The sequence below is a fragment of the Lissotriton vulgaris genome, chromosome 1_1 (genome assembly GCF_964263255.1).
Source record: "Lissotriton vulgaris chromosome 1_1, aLisVul1.2, whole genome shotgun sequence".
Taxonomy (NCBI): Eukaryota; Metazoa; Chordata; class Amphibia; order Caudata; family Salamandridae; genus Lissotriton; species Lissotriton vulgaris.
The window spans coordinates 1,046,377,265-1,046,393,362 of NC_141685.1; positions in this window are offsets into that span (position 1 = coordinate 1,046,377,265).

Genomic DNA, 16,098 nt, shown 5'->3' on the forward strand with positions numbered 1-16,098 from the left:
TGTTGAGTATTTTAGCCTGTGTTATTTATGTATGTATTTTTATATATGTCATAGCATCAGATCATGCTATTACAGTAATGTTTTATATTGCTGTTTGCGCTGTACGTATTATACTTCGCATTCTGTCTAAGGATTGTAGCAGTTCATATCTCTTGCATTAGAAATAATACTGTTCAATAAACCCTTTTAATGAAACGCCCATCTCACTACTTCTGTGCAACTCTGTAGAAACGAAGCATGCACGATTGACTGAGTGAAGTAGTTATCTAGTGTTTCAACAACTCTGAAGATATTGTTTAGTTTCTAGGGGAAACAAAGTTGTCATGTTTATGCGGTTGTCAGGGAATAATCCCTTCTTGTTTATTCGAGAAAGTTTCTAGTGACCTCTGAGTTAGCTGGCACACACACAATTAAGTTTAATATACTTGATAGAGACATACTGACCTCAGTCCTATGTCACATCTATAGTGTATGTTATTCCAATGTGCAGAGCCTATTAGGGATATAGGAACTACACTACAAAGGTGTCACTTGCATTGATCCCCCAACATTTTCTTACACAGAATACCTTGCAAAGTTGAAACGTATAAAAACACAAATCTTCCTTGCATTTCTGTGACGTAAACTAAAGGAATATGCAGGGATCCATAAACTTCCAACCACCCAGCGTTCCCCCACTTGTCTCGATAAAAACACTACCCCACTTGAGTGCCTAGACCTAGTGCCCCCCGACAGGAAAAGATTTCACCATGGTCAGCAGTAGTCCTTACATGAGGACTACTGTTGACCCTGGTGTGAACAATTCCTGATGCGAGCACTAGGCCCAGGCAGAAGCTAAAAGGGTGAAAGAGGTAAATCAGGCGCACACAGGCAATGTACCCACATATACTTGATCTCAACTATCCATAGTGCTCCAAGGGTAGGGATGTCAACCCTTCGTCCCCAGGAATATGTAAAAGGTACTGACGCCCTGAGCACATACACCGTTAGTGTCCAAATAAAGAAAGAGAGTGAACTAGCAGTTGTCCTCTTCTCATCAGATCTTCATTTTATTTGGGCATATATTTCAGCATCACACCAGCCAACACGTGTTTTGTCTTCAAGTGTGGTCACCTTACGACTTCTTCGGGCTGGTATTATCAATTAATATAAAATATCTGAGAATACATTGACACTTATTAATATTAGTAACACCTAACCCCAGGCGATAGTGTTACACCGAAGTTGGTGTTTGCCACATTCTCATATCCCAGAGGCACCTCACTGCCAATCATGCACCATTGCTCATAAAGTAAACTGTTTCAAACATGATCTCTGTGGAAAACATTATTAGAAAGACAGTACTTGCATCAAATACTAATTATGCAGAATTGATTTGTGGTATTTGTAATTGCCACCAAAGAGAGCATTGTGGAGGTGAAAAGAAAAGCATGCTGTGCAATCTGTTTTTATCCTGACTGAGATACCAAATGTGAAATATTGTAACATTCTGGCGTTTACTGGATAAAAGAAAAATAGAAAAAACGTAAAGGTCAAAATTAGAAGCGATCGTGATGTAATTATGAGTCGCAAGTAAATGGTGACGGGTCATGTCATTGCTAATCTTGTCAGGACACATACCTTAGGTGGTACTTAGGTGGTATTTTGCAGTGTCCACAGATTCCAAAACTTGTTGTGAATCGCAACTAGGACTATCATAGTGTAAATGTGCAGGATCTCATTACAAGCGCTGTACCGCCTCCTGTAAAGCAAAGTAAAGATTGTATGCCCACCAATACGTATGGCATGCCTAGAAATGTGAGGCACTTGGTAGTAACCATTATAATGATTAACCCCTTAAGTGATCCCGTTGGCCAACGGCCATCGCGAGCACTACCTCCATAGTGCTGCGCACGTCCATTGGCCGACACGGCCCCGCCCACTGATTAAAACTGCCGCACCCCGGTGGAATTCGCGCCGCGGTGAAGCGGTTAAGCTAAACCAGAAAGTGTCAGTTTTCTGATTACTGTTACTACTGCCAGTACCGTGTGAAGGAAAATTCTTTATTGTATGATTACCTAGAATCATTTACATATACAGTACAATATTACTTTCATAGTTAAAAAATGTTAGGTTAGTTAAAATAACATCTAAAAAGGTTTACAAAAACAACTGATGGCTTTTACTTCACAATTCAGTGCAATGTTTTTAGTTCATCTAAAAATTATGCATTTTGCATAGAGTCTTTCCAGCTACAGCAAAGAACTTCCCAACATGTGCGAGTTCCATTGGGACTGCGGTGGAATAAAGAAATGTTAGAGCCTCCTTGCATGATCTTACTTTGTTTTGGATGAACATTGTTCATAGGTAAAGGCGCACGGGGCTTAACAAGACTGGACAGCAGCAGATGACATGCTCTGCAGATTTTGTGTGATATTGGCACAAACATCCACTGTTTCCTGGTGGTGGGGTTTTCCAGTGTGCCCTGTAGGCCTGTATTGGTAAAGTTAGAAGCCTGGTCTTCAAAACATTCTGTAGAGCTTGTCTGCCAAGTTCTGCTTTCAGGTATGGTTAGTATAGAGTAGCTTTGTGTGAGTGTGCAAGGCCTTCTGTGCCACGAATAGCTCTAATCCTTTCGATATCCTGGTGTCTTGAAATGATCTTTCCCTGCTTCTTTAGTAGATTTTTTAAGCTGGCCGTTGACAGTTGAGTGTCCGTTATGGAATCAGCTGGCAGGCACATTGTTCTATTAGCTGACGCGAGGTGCCTTGCCATCAACTAGTATTGTCGGTGAAGACTATTTGGGGTGCTTTCCTGAAAGTACCTGGGCTTGCCTTAATCACATGATGATGGAATTTCACTATATCTTTTTTACATACTATGTCCATTGCTGTTAAATTAAACTCTAGTCGAATCAATGTGTGCCTTGTCAAGTATGGCAGCCTGAAAACCTTTCTGAAAGCCATGATGTGCAGATGCTCTAATTAGTCGGTCAACAAGCCTGGGAAAGCAAGATGGCCATAGCTCAGTGTTGGAGTTAGCTTTACTTGCATTACTTGTCGTAAGCCCTCCGTAGAATGGCTCACAAGTTTCTGGTGTAATCTGCATAGGGTGTGTGTGACCTTGGCTGCTTTTGCCTCCAGTGTTTTGGCCTGTAGTGTTCTTCTGCCGGTCTCTGAGAATTGTACTCCCAGGTAGGTGTACTTGGTTGCCGTGGTAAATCTTAATGGTCTGAGATTCCAGCCCAATAAGGATTTTTAGGGTTTATGGCCAAAGACCAGTACCTTAGTTTTAGTTGCATTGGCTTGGAGTTTGTTTTCCATAAAATAGAGGTGTAGTGTCTCCAATGCCCGTTTCATGCCTATTCTGGTTTGGTCCAAAATGACAAGGTCGTCCGCGTATTGCATGATTGGTAGTATAAAATGACCCAATTTGGTAGGGAAGATGTTTGTTTTTAAAAGAGCATCTCCCAGATCCGCAGTATATAAATTGAACAATGTCGGTGCGATCACACAGCCCTGTTGTAGCCCTTTATTTGTTTAGATCTTGGCTGTAGCGTATGCTTGTGTGAGCTTAGTGCAGACCCAAGTGCCAGTGTGGAGAGACATGATGGACTGCCAGTACAGTAAACAAAATCTGAAACTATTATTGAAGCGGCTATTAGGTTAGCGGTTCTTACACGAGTGCAGTCAGGCGTCCATCGTCTTTATGTCTGTTTTTGCGTCCAAAGCGCCATGTTGGCTAGAACGTGAAACTTATACGTAAGCGCGGCGTGGGTCAATAATTCCCGCCATCTTGGAATGGTGTTAAAGAACGTAATGTGTAATTCAATATGTTCATAACCTAGCACCACCAGGCACACAAGTGGGATAGCGTTTTTATCGGGAAAAGTGGAGGAACGCTGGGTGATAGGAATTCTGTAGATTCTTGCATATTCCTGCAGTTTACACCACAGAAATGCAAGGAAGATTTGTGTTTTAATTTACTGTTACATCTTTGCATGGTATTCTGGGTAAAACAAAGTTGGGGGATCCAAGCAAGCGACACCTCCCTGAACTACCCCAGGTGTCTAGCTTTCAGAAATGTCTGAGTTTGGTAGATTTCCTTGGATGGCGGCTGAGCCTGGGACCAAAAACGCATGTGCGCCCATGCCAAAACCAGGTAATTTTGTTGTAGATCATCTTGATGTCTCCACAATACATTTTGGGCCATTGCCTGTCGCGGGCATTTGGCCCACCCACACAAGTGAGGTAGCATTTTATTCAGGACACCAGCGGAAACACTGGGTGGCAGGAAATGTGTGCTGGCCCGGTGATCTCACAGCTTTCTCACACAGAAATGTGGGGAATATGTGACGTTTTAGCTTGATTTGAGGTTTCCACGCAAATTTAGGTAAGAAAACAATCGGGAATCCGCACAAGTCACACCTTCCTGAACTTCCCTGGGTGTCTAGTTTTCAGAAATGTCTGTTTTTTTTAGTTATCCCTAAATGGTGGCTGACCCCAGGACCAAAAGCGCCTGTGCCCCCCGTCTTGCAAAACCAGGTTGTTTTGTGATCATTTTGATGTTTACCAAAACCTAGGGGCCTTAAAACATGTATACTGAAGTGGCTAGGATTGTGTCTGTTTCAAAAGTGCTTTGTGAAGATTTGGATCTGTGAAAGTTTAAAATAATAGGACACACAGCAGTAAGATTCTAATTGTAGCTGTATCATTCAACAGCTGCGAGGAGCTAAGTACTAACCCAGACTTGCTCAATTTACAGAAGTTAATATGGCCTTTTTTTATAGATGACAATACTTTTTTCACAAATTATACACATCCAATGAGAGTCAGTTGCTCTGCAAAACAATAGGGTTTTTCCATCCATTCAGTCAATCATTAGTCAGAATAAGATCCTTAGCTACATATGGGCATTGATTTTTAAAGTCAGCAAGTGAAGCATAGCAAGAGCTTGTCACAAACACTTGTGACATTATAATTTCTCATGGTCTGGGGTCCCATCAAAAGTACAGATATTTCAAGTTCTCTTAAATGCTAACAGGCCTGTGCACCTTCTACAGGCTTGCTCCTATTGAGTGTCACAAAATGGAACTTGAATTAAAATGTATTCCACATTTCCCCTCTCTAACACTCAGTAGTCTCATTTAATCAAGTTCAAGGGCCATTATTTTCCTTGTTTCCTGCTCAGTTGGAACCTCTGCTCTATAGTTCCTGCACCTACATGTTTTAGGGATTTTAGTTGGGATGCAATGCAGCACTATTGTTATTATATTGCGAAAATGTACCAAGATATTAAGTCCCATTAATAGTGATTCCAATATCCATATTCCTTTTCTGCCCAACCCCGCAGGAAGGGAATCCCATAAGCCTACTTCCAGTATATTTCCTGCTTCCTCACTTATCTGATGGATCTTATTTATTACCTGTCTCATGTTGTCACTGTTGTATGGAATGTAGGTGCAACACTTTTGTCCCACTACCTGACATACTCTGCCTTCCTTAGCAAGCAAAATATCTAATAACATCTTCTTCTGTTTAACTACTGTCCTCATTGCAGTCATTTTTTCTGTGATATTTCCTAGGACATCTGTGGTGTCATCCGGCAAGTCCTCAATAAACCTTGCCAACTGATTTATCCTATTACTATTATGAGACATCCTTAGTGGTTGTATTATTATTCCTAGTCATATGAGCATGTTACTAACCCAATTGCCATGTTCCCATGCCTTAAAGTTCCCTTGCTTGCTCCAGGTCTCCCTTCAGGCAAATTTTGAACATATAACATCATAGGTATTAAAAAGCATAGTTAACAACTTCCATACTAACCTCAGGGCCGGAAAAAGTAAGCTGATTCTACACACACAAAATACATCCCCTTATGTCCAATTACTCCTGGAGACAACCTCTCAACCGTAAACATATGTAGTGTTGGCAGATGCTATTTCCTATGTGTACATTTCTATCCAGAGTTATCTTTCCTGTTAGATGCATCAAGTAACCAATAAGATTGCATTTCTCCTCCTCTTCCTCTGACAATTTTAGGAAGAATCTAGAAAGGGAGATGGGTGACAAATATTGTGGCTCAGATGAATTTATGACGTTTCTACGTGGGCTATTACCACACATTAGGTTACAACGCGGACGTTACATCGTCCGCGTAGTTACCACACATGGCTTTACATCGCAAGTCGTTTCTAAAACTTGCACTAGATGGCGTGCTGGACTTAGGAATATTATAAATTACTATGCCTACTCCAGTTAACGCAACAGCAGGGAATGTGTTGGATTTAAAATCCAACACATTCCCTGGTGTTGTGCGCCATCTAGCGCAAGTCATTGAAAAGACTTGCGATGTAATGCCATGCATGGTAACAACACGGACGTTGTAACGTCTGTGTTGTAACCAACCCGCGTGGTATTACCAGCGTTGTAAGCGCTGTCTCCCGGCTCGGATGCACAGCAAAGGTACTTTACGTTCTATTTTGAATTTGCAAATCTTAGGTTTGTTATCTAGTGCCTCTTTATTGCCCCCATATCCCCCACCCCGGCTCCTCCTCAATATAAGGAATTCTGTCATATTGTTTTATTACTAATACTTCTTCTGATTTGGTATCCCTTGTTATGTAATAGATTAAATGTATTTGCTTACGTGGTCCCCTTCTAACATCTCCCTGGTGTGTTTTCACTGCTATGTTATACTGTTCTGGACCAGACAACATTGCCTGTATAAAAATACAACTCACAGCTCTTGATAAAGACATTACACTATATGTCATTTCATGTTCAGTGCTGAAGATAAGATGTGTGCAAACATAACATTTATACATAGTTAGGACTGTAACATACTTATTTCTTTCATATTTCTGTCTCAACTAAGCCCATTTCTGCAAAATGGTATCCAATATTTCACAGTCCTTCAAAGTTTGTTTGTTGTTACTAATCCCTGCACTCTTTATAGGATCCATGCACATGAAGAGTAGTACTGTTGTTATTATTGCTGGCAAATAGGTACACAAGACTGCCACTACCCAGAGTCACTTCCTGACATCTTAACGATGGCTCCGCTAGTACGCATGGCAGAGCTCACTTGTATTTGCACGCACACTTTGTTTGCAGTTTTATCTGATTGTTGGTTGCAAATGAATAGGCTTTCCAGACCTTATGTTGTAGACTGTTTTGTGGGTAAAGAATCAGGTAGCTGTTCCTTTCTGGTTGTTAGTCTTTTGTTGCAGTTCCAGTTGAATGGTGCGTCCAAACCGTCTGGAAGGATTTGCATCACATAGCGATGAAGATAGCGCAGTACTCTGTTAGTTCCTTGCAGTACAGTACAGTGAAGCCTCTGCATCACCCCCAACCCTTGGATTCCACAAAATCATTATTTTCAATTATAGTGCCTAAGGATTTGTGGAATTAATGTAAAACTATAGTAAAGTGGGCAGAGGAAAATCCACATAGAGATGGACTTAATTACAAGCCTTCAGCAATTGTTATTAAAAAACTATACTCAAGTAATTGAGCATTTGAAAGGAAAGATTGCAGAAAAACAATATAATTGTTCAGAAATTATGATAGACATAAACTGTGGATAAGTTAGTTCATGCATATTATGAGATTAATGCAGATTTACAGGCAACACAATGGAATGGATGATACATTAGAAGTAGTGTTGGGATTTGTTTAAGCTTTAGTGTTGGGTTTGCGTCTGGAGTTGACAAATTGAGCAGTATGATGTGTTGGCAGCTGAAGTATTGTATGCAAAGAATTGTAGTGATTTATGTGATTTGAAAAAGAAATCAACTATAGAGAAGTTGATGATAGTGCAGACTCAATTCTTTCAGAATGGTGGTCTAAGCGTTTTTTAAATTACTGGCTTGTAATTTCAGATTCTTCCAGGAGGTGAAGTAAATGGTTCTCGAGGTGGAGATTTTAATAACAATGCTAATAACGGGCATATGAAATCTGTAACTTGGCAAAAATGGCACCTCAAATGAATAGCATGCAGCAGAATATTACTCCATTTTTCCAGGATAGGAAGATAGTCAATGGTCCCAGCCCTATGGGCATTGTGTCTAAAACATGCAGAATACAAGGCATTTCAATTGAAATATGCCTCCAGCTCCAGTTTTACAATCTCAAATGCAGACTGAGATGGAATTTCCACAAAATTTAGCATTTCAGCAAAATCTAGTTCAACCTCAAATGAAACAATTAAGTCAAGTCAAATTGCTTTACTTCGAATACAAGTATCATAAAAGCTTCAGACAAACCTTTATAAAAATAGACTTTGTACAGATAAAATGATCATAAACAGACATTATGAAATAATGTTTGATCGGGCGGGACATAATAACACACCATTTCATAGTGATAAAAGTATTTCATTTTTGATAAAAACAAGAATTCAAAAGTTATGATTAAAAGAATGGAACCATGGTGCATAGAAGTTAGTTTGAGCAATATTTGATTGGTCTTGTGTTCTAGTGTATTCTCCATGGGGCTTATGATGTGAAATTATGCCACCCTTCCTAAAGCTTTATGTTTGACTATCCAGGCGCAGCTCAAGAACTTGGCCACTCCTCAAATAAAGAGGGTACTCGCATCAGATTTTAAAATGCTAAAGCAGTGCCATGATCAAGGTTGCTTTGTTGTTTGCATATTGGTGTTAACCATCTAGACCATGCCTTTTCGGATGCTGGACAAGCAAACATAAGATGAGCGACACTGTCCTTCGGTGCCCTACAGCAATCAATCAATCAATCAGTGACACTTGTAGAGCGCGCTACATACCCGTAGGGTCTCAAGGCGCTGGGGGGGGGGGGGGCGCTACTGCTCGAACAGCCAGGTCTTCAGCTTCTTCCTGAAGGAGAGGTGGTCTTGGGTCAGGCGCAGGTCGGTCGGGAGGGAGTTCCAGGTCTTGGCGGCCAGGTAGGAGAAGGACCTTCCTCCCGTAGTCGCTCTTCGGATGCGGGGGACGGCGGCGAGGGCGTGGTTGGCTGATCGGAGGTGGCGTTTGGGTGCGTAGAAGTTGATCCGGCTGTTGAGGTAGCTCGGGCCCTGGTCGTGTAGGGCTTTGTGTGCGTGGGTGAGGAGGCGGAAGGTGATTCTCTTGTTGACGGGGAGCCAGTGAAGGTCTCTCAGATGTCCGGTGATGTGGCTGGTTCGTGGGATGTCGAGGATGAGTCTGGCTGAGGCGTTCTGGATCCGCTGGAGTCTCTTCTGGAGCTTGGCGGTGGTACCGGCGTAGAGGGCGTTGCCGTAGTCCAGTCGGCTGGTGACGAGGGCCTGGGTGACGGTCTTCCTGGTCTCGGTGGGGATCCACCGGAAAATCTTCCGTAGCATGCGTAGGATGTTGAAGCACGCCGAGGAGACGTTGTTGACTTGTCTGGTCATTGAGAGGGAGGAGTCCAGGATGAAGCCCAGGTTGCGTGCATGGTCTGTCGGTTTGGGTGCGGTGCCCAGGGCGGGAGGCCACCAGGAGTCGTCCCAGGCGGAGGGGGAAGAGCCCAGGATGAGGACCTCCGTCTTGTCCGAGTTCAGCTTCAGGCGGCTGGTCGTCATCCACTCGGCTACCTCTCTCATCCCCTCGTGCAGGTTGGCTCTGGCGGAGGCAGGGTCGTTGGTCAGGGAGAGGATCAGCTGGGTGTCGTCGGCGTAGGAGATTATGCTGAGGTTGTGTTTGCGTACGATGGCCGCGAGGGGGCTCATGTAGACGTTGAAGAGAGTGGGGCTCAGAGATGATCCTTGAGGGACGCCGCAGATGACTTCGGAGGCCTCTGACTTGTACGGTGGTAGGCGGACTCTCTGTGTTCTTCCGTCGAGGAAGGAGATGATCCATTCCAGCGCCTTGTCCTGGATTCCGATGTTGCTGAGGCGCTGTACTAGGGTGCGGTGGCAGACCGTGTCGAAAGCCGCAGAGAGGTCTAGGAGGATGAGGGCTGCTGTTTCTCCATTGTCCATCAGGGCTCGGATGTCATCGGTGGCGGCGATGAGGGCGGTCTCGGTGCTGTGATTGGCTCGGAAGCCGGACTGTGAGGGGTCGAGGGATCCGTTCGTCTCGAGGAAGGCGGCCATCTGCTTGTTGACGGTCTTCTCGATGACTTTGGCTGGAAACGGGAGGAGCGAGATGGGGCGGTAGTTCTTGAGTTTGGTGGGGTCCGCTGTTGGTTTCTTGAGTAGAGCGCTGAGTTCGGCGTGTTTCCAGCTCTCAGGGAAGGTGGCGGTGTCGAAGGATGTGTTGATGATGTCTCGCAGGTGGGGTGCGATGACAGCGTCGGCCTTGTTGAAGACGTGGTGAGGGCAGGGGTCGGTCGGCGATCCGGAGTGGATGGAGTTCATCGTGCGGATGGTGTCTTCGGTGCTGATCGGGGTCCAGGCGTGGAGGGTGGTGGTGGTGGGTGATTGTTCGGTCATGGTGTGCGTTGGATGGTTGTTGAAGCTGTTGTGTATGTCAGCAAGGATAGTCTTCTGTTGTCTGTTTTGGGGGGCGCCATTTAGCAGTCAATTCGTGGACCGGGAGCGATCCAAATCTGAATTGGCTGTAAAGAGCCCTGTCTCTGGGTGTCTGGATTGTATCCAAATATGGTTCAAGGCTTCTGCGTTGTTTGTGCTGGAAAGATTCTTCTGTTAGCCTTCCCACATTTGGATTACTAAGATCTTGGGTATCAATCCAGTCCCAATAGGTACGTTTAAGCTCAGCCTTACTCGGGGGATTTTGATTGTCCCAGGAATCATTAAGGCCGAGAGATGTCATTAGTTTCTTGACATTAGATGTCCACTTGACCCCATGGTTAGCATTTAGACTCATTACTTCTGTGAGTGCTTTAGAATAGCTCGTAAGTTTAGTGGTCCGCTTAAGGCGAGCCCAAAAAAGCAGCGGGCGTAGATTGGCAATGTCGCTGAATGAGCTTCTGCCAATATCATACATCAAGGGAGTTAATGGAACATTCCGGGGTAGCATAACCAAATCCCTCAAAAACTTGTGGTACGACCTACAGATCTCATCTATGTTGTCAAATCCCCATAGCTCGGCTCTGTAAAATGCATAGCTAACTGCCTTTGAGTCATAAACCGTGAGTGCCGGGCAACTGGCCTGTTTTGCGAAGAGCGATGTTATTTGCTTAGTGCCCCAACCGCACGTATATGGCTCAAGAGCATTTTATCAAGTCGGGACCTCCACTGCATTTTTTCTGAGAGGCGAATACTGAGATAATCAAAAGTACTGACTTTCTCCAAATGTGTCCCAACTAGGGTGAGATAATTTCTGAAATATTTGTGGGGGTTAAATGTCATGAACTTGGTCTTAGAAGTGTTTATGACCAGCCCCCGAGAGTTACAAAATATTTTAGTCTGTTCAATAGTTTCTGTAGCCCAACAGGGGTCTTGAAAATCAGCAGTGTGTCATCCGCAAACAGGAGAGTAGGTACCTTGTCATCCGCCAGGGACGGGGCACCAGCTGGATCTTCTTGCACGAAACTAACCACCACGTTCACATATAAAGAGAACAGGGTGGGTGCCATCACACAGCCCTGACGTACTCCCCTGTTTACTGGAATCCTATCCGTCAATTGGCCTTGGGACCACCATCTCACCTGTGCATAACTGCCCCCATGGAGCCGGATCAATAGGTTGGAAGATTGGTGGAGGGATGCCCAAATCTCCCAATATTTGCCACACCCTTTTCCTGGGGACCAGGTCAAAGGCAGTCCTTAATTCTATAAAATCAAGATAAAGACTGTCTCTGCTGATCACAACGACTTTCCAATATATCAAAAGAAACCTAAAGACCTGATCCACCATTCCCGTATTGGCCCTGATTCCCGCCTGATATTGGGAGAGGATATATTCATTCTCAACCCAAGATTGAATCCTTTGCAGCAGGACCCTGCCAACTTCTGGATTGCATCAATTAAACTGATTGGTCTGTAGTTGGCAGGGTTGTTTCTGACTCCCTTCCTGTAAATCGGGACCACCTCCTCCCCCCTCTATGATTCCGGTACTAGGCAACCATTGGAGATGGGATTAATTAGGAGTAAGATGTAACATGCCCAGTTTCGAGGGGTCTGCTAGAAACAGTCTCCAGGGAGACTGTCTGGTCCCCGGGCTTTGGCGGGAACTATCTTACTTATATCAGTTTCTACTTCGGCCATCGAGAAGAGTTTGCTGTTACTACCATCAGAGGGAGTGAGGGGGTAATCGCATAGCCCTTCCAAGCAAACGTCATCAGACCTGGAGTAAAGTTTCCCAAAGTGATCATACTAATCCTGGGATGCGATATGGTTGGGAATATGATCTGAATCCCTCTTGTCTGCCCGTCTAACAAGATTCCTGAAAAGATTGGTATCCCTTGCTGTGCTAGCGTCCTTTAGATCCTGCCAGCGATTCTCATCCCAGTTCAGCTTTGCTTGAAGCAAAGCCGCCTTGTTGTCTTTCCTTGCGATTTTGATCACAGGGCAGGTCTTGCTTCTAATTGCTGCAGCTAATGCCTGCCTCTTACTTTTACAATCCTTGGTGTACCATGTCTGCCTGCTCTTTGGTTGCACACCAAGTTTGTTATGCTTGCTAGGTACATGAAAGTATACACTAATCTGTTCAATTGTGCTTGAGTGGATTATAGGGACATTTGTGAGGCTGTCTGTGCTTGTCATTGCCTCCTGTAGCTCTAAAGTGCTCTTACTCAATACTTGCCTAATTCCATCTATTTTTTTTCTTGTTCGGCAACCTTGGGCCATTTAAGGAACCTTCTGCAATTTGAGGGGCCCACCTCTTTGGTTAACGATAACGTGTGGGTACTCGAAGGAGGACAGGGAGGGACCCATGGGGTCTGCATAGTCACACAAAGGGGGTTATGGTCACTGTCCGTTGTGTTACCCACTACCATGTCTATACCATTTCCCCATAGTCTTACGTCTAATAAGATGTAGTCAATGCGGGAAGGGCAGCTGGGTCTGTTGTAAGTATTGGCCCCCTGGACGTCTGATATGGTTCTACCATTTGCTGCCCTTAATCCATATTCCAGATTAAGTGCATTACGCTGAATTACTATCTGCGACCATCTTTTAGCAGGGGGTATGCATAAGGGGGTAACAGACCATCTTCTGTTTTCTTCCTCGACCTCAAGCATGTCCTCTGTGTTTAGAGGCTCAAATGTGCAATTAGATTCTCCTGCGACCACGACTCTAGAGTGTGACAAACAGCTAGATAACCCTTGTTCCAATAGCGTACCAATAGGTGAAGATTTGCCCACTGAAGTACCCTTATATAAACATTGAATAAATCAAGCATTTCAACCCCCGGACCCTTGATAGTGGGCCTCATGATATTAGGACTCACACTTTGTTGTACATTGATTCTGCAACCCAAGGCGATGTTAACCCAGACAATCAATCCTCCTGAGGGGCCCCTTTTCCCTATGGTGATGGCTGGTGAGTGGAAACAGCTATATCCCGATTTATACAGAGGAACCAAACTCCAAGTTTCTTGGAGGACACAAATGTCAAAGCCCTCTATTAGGTCATTCCAGTGGGGCAATTATAATTTCTTGCTGAGCTCGGCAACATTCCAAGAAATGATCTTTAGCTGATGTGGGAAAGCCGAGTCATTGATTGGGTCTCTACTGGGGGCATGTTAGTAAGGATACACAGAGACTAGAGGCAAGACAGGGAAATCAGAGGCTGTTGAGGGATTAACCGCGTAAACCCTCATAATGTCCATATGCTGGTGTTTTTGGGTAATAGATTCTGAGCTATTTGTGAGTGGCTCTGGACTGGTGCAAAGGATTAGGTTATTTTGGGAACTGTGTATGGTTTTTGGAGGGGTGACGTTTCATTCCTGATGTGACTGTAATTCGCTTTGCAGTCAATCAATGGCTTCTAATGGGGTCACTCTGCTTGGGGCTCTCAATGAATGTTTATCATGTCAACTGGCTACTGATGAAATAGGAAATCGCCTAAACTGTACATCTGAGGAGCCAGGAGGGCAAGTGCGGTACTCCAGTGTGAGAAGCTTTTCAGCCAGATCAGCCTTAATCAGGCTAAGCTCGATCCAGTCCAGAGGTTGAGTATGGGACATGCATCTCCCAGCCCTGATGATATCTTTTCTTATTACTGAGCGACAGCCCCTAACATGGCAGATCCAATGTGTTGATTTGTTAATTAAAGAGTCTTCATTTTCATAGCCACCCATTAGATCTAACTTGAGGACATTGAGCATAAACAAAATGTGCGCCTGTAGAAGGGGGGAATTGCTAAAGAACTCCTCTGATCTTTCACATAGTGACATGTGGCTAGAGGTAAACTAGTTGGGCCTAATGCAGTTTTTAGGGGCATAAGAGGGGGCTTGATTCTGATTCTGATGGTTGGCTTTAAGATTATCAGCCTGTTTCAGCTTAACCTGTTTAGGTGTTGCTGAGGGGGGACGAAACAGGTCAGTTTCCCATTGGGCCCCTTTCATTATAAGAGGGTGAGCAAGCTTGGTGGGCCTGTGGGCGTTGTTCATGCAGGGAGTATACAGGCTGCTTGTACTTAAGGGGTATGTCCTTTGAGTAGAGGAGTCTGACTGTGATGATAAGCTCTTCGATCATATTTCTCATGGTTCCTATCTCTGACCTTAGGGAGCTAACGAGCTGGAAAATGTCATGAGGTTGTGGAATTTCCTCTTTGCTAATCTCGGTTGGAATTGTAGGCAGTGGTTGCAACATCTCAACCCCAAGGGCATATCTGCCAAAGGTGAAAACTGTTTGAGCAAGAAATGGGGGGGGGGGGTAATTTGACTCTTGCCAATACTAATAGAGAGAATAGTGAGCTGAGAGGAAGAGTCATGGAAAGGAGAATCATTCGCCTGTACTACTCCAAGTACCTGTAATGCGTCTTTGCAGTGTGTTGGTGCTCCTTTCCGGGAGGGCTTCTGGAACATTGTGGGGATGGTAGTTGGGCAGGGAGGGCTGGTGCTTTTGGGGGGTGATTGATTGTTAGTGTGGGGAACTATTGGTCCTGCTTCTAGGATACCTTCACATTCATGAATAAGAGTGTCTATTCTATCCATCACGCAGTTATTGGCAGCAAGCTTTTGGACTTTCTTTGCCTTTTTCCTCTTTCCTGCCCCCTCCCCCCGTTAGGACCATTTCCTGCCCCAGCTCCCTCCATAATTTTCCTTTTACCCATCTTTTAACCCCTGATAGGTTTATATGGTACTATGCTTGCAATAACCCCCGGGGTATTTGTACCCCCTGTGCCCAAAGTTAAATATTTAGCTTGGAGAAATGATTTACTAAGACCAGAAACCCACAGAAAAGTTTATAATAGTAGTGTCCTCTTGGTATTGTCTAGCAGCAAAAAGTTCCTAATACAATTGTTAACTCTTAGCACAGTACCTTGTCCAATTGCAATAGTTCTACCTCGCAGCTCAGGAGTTGGATGAAAGGGAGGTGGCCCTGCCCTGCCTCTTCCTGGCAATGACGGCCAAGGCTGGGCCCGCTCTTGGCCCGGGCTGTGAGAGGACCAGCGTTGCACTCTGGGACTTGGAGTCCCACCATAGTGTGTAGGCACACTGCAGTGCGCAGGGCAAAAGGAAACAGCAGCGGGAGCAAGATTAAGGGTCAGAAGTGCCCAGTCAGCCCAAGTTCGGACAATCAATAATACTGAGAGTTCTTTAAGGAATGAGTAAGGCAATTGTATGCTCTGTGCAATCCTAGAAGTGTAACAGAATGGCCTATATGTGGAAGAAATTAGGAGCCATGATAATTTTTGCTTTATACTTGCACTACCCGTTTTACATTTAGACTATTGGAATTTCCAAACCTACCACTCTTGGAAAAAGAAGCCCAAGCAGTAGACATTTCAAATAAACATATAATTAGTACGCTGTAAGCCAATGTTCCTGTAAAAATATGCTCAGCTAAAAATAAGAATGAGTTTATAATTAGTGAAACAAATCTAGTAAATCTATTTGGTGGTGGTCTGTTATGTAGACTGAAATCCGTAAATTATTGCACACCAGTTGGTGTTCACATTTACGCAAGTGATCCTGATGTTGATTTAAAAAATAAATCAACAGAAACAAAAATTAGTATGTTCCAAGTTCTCACAGATGAGGGCTTACCTCTCGATTTAAGATAAGCAAT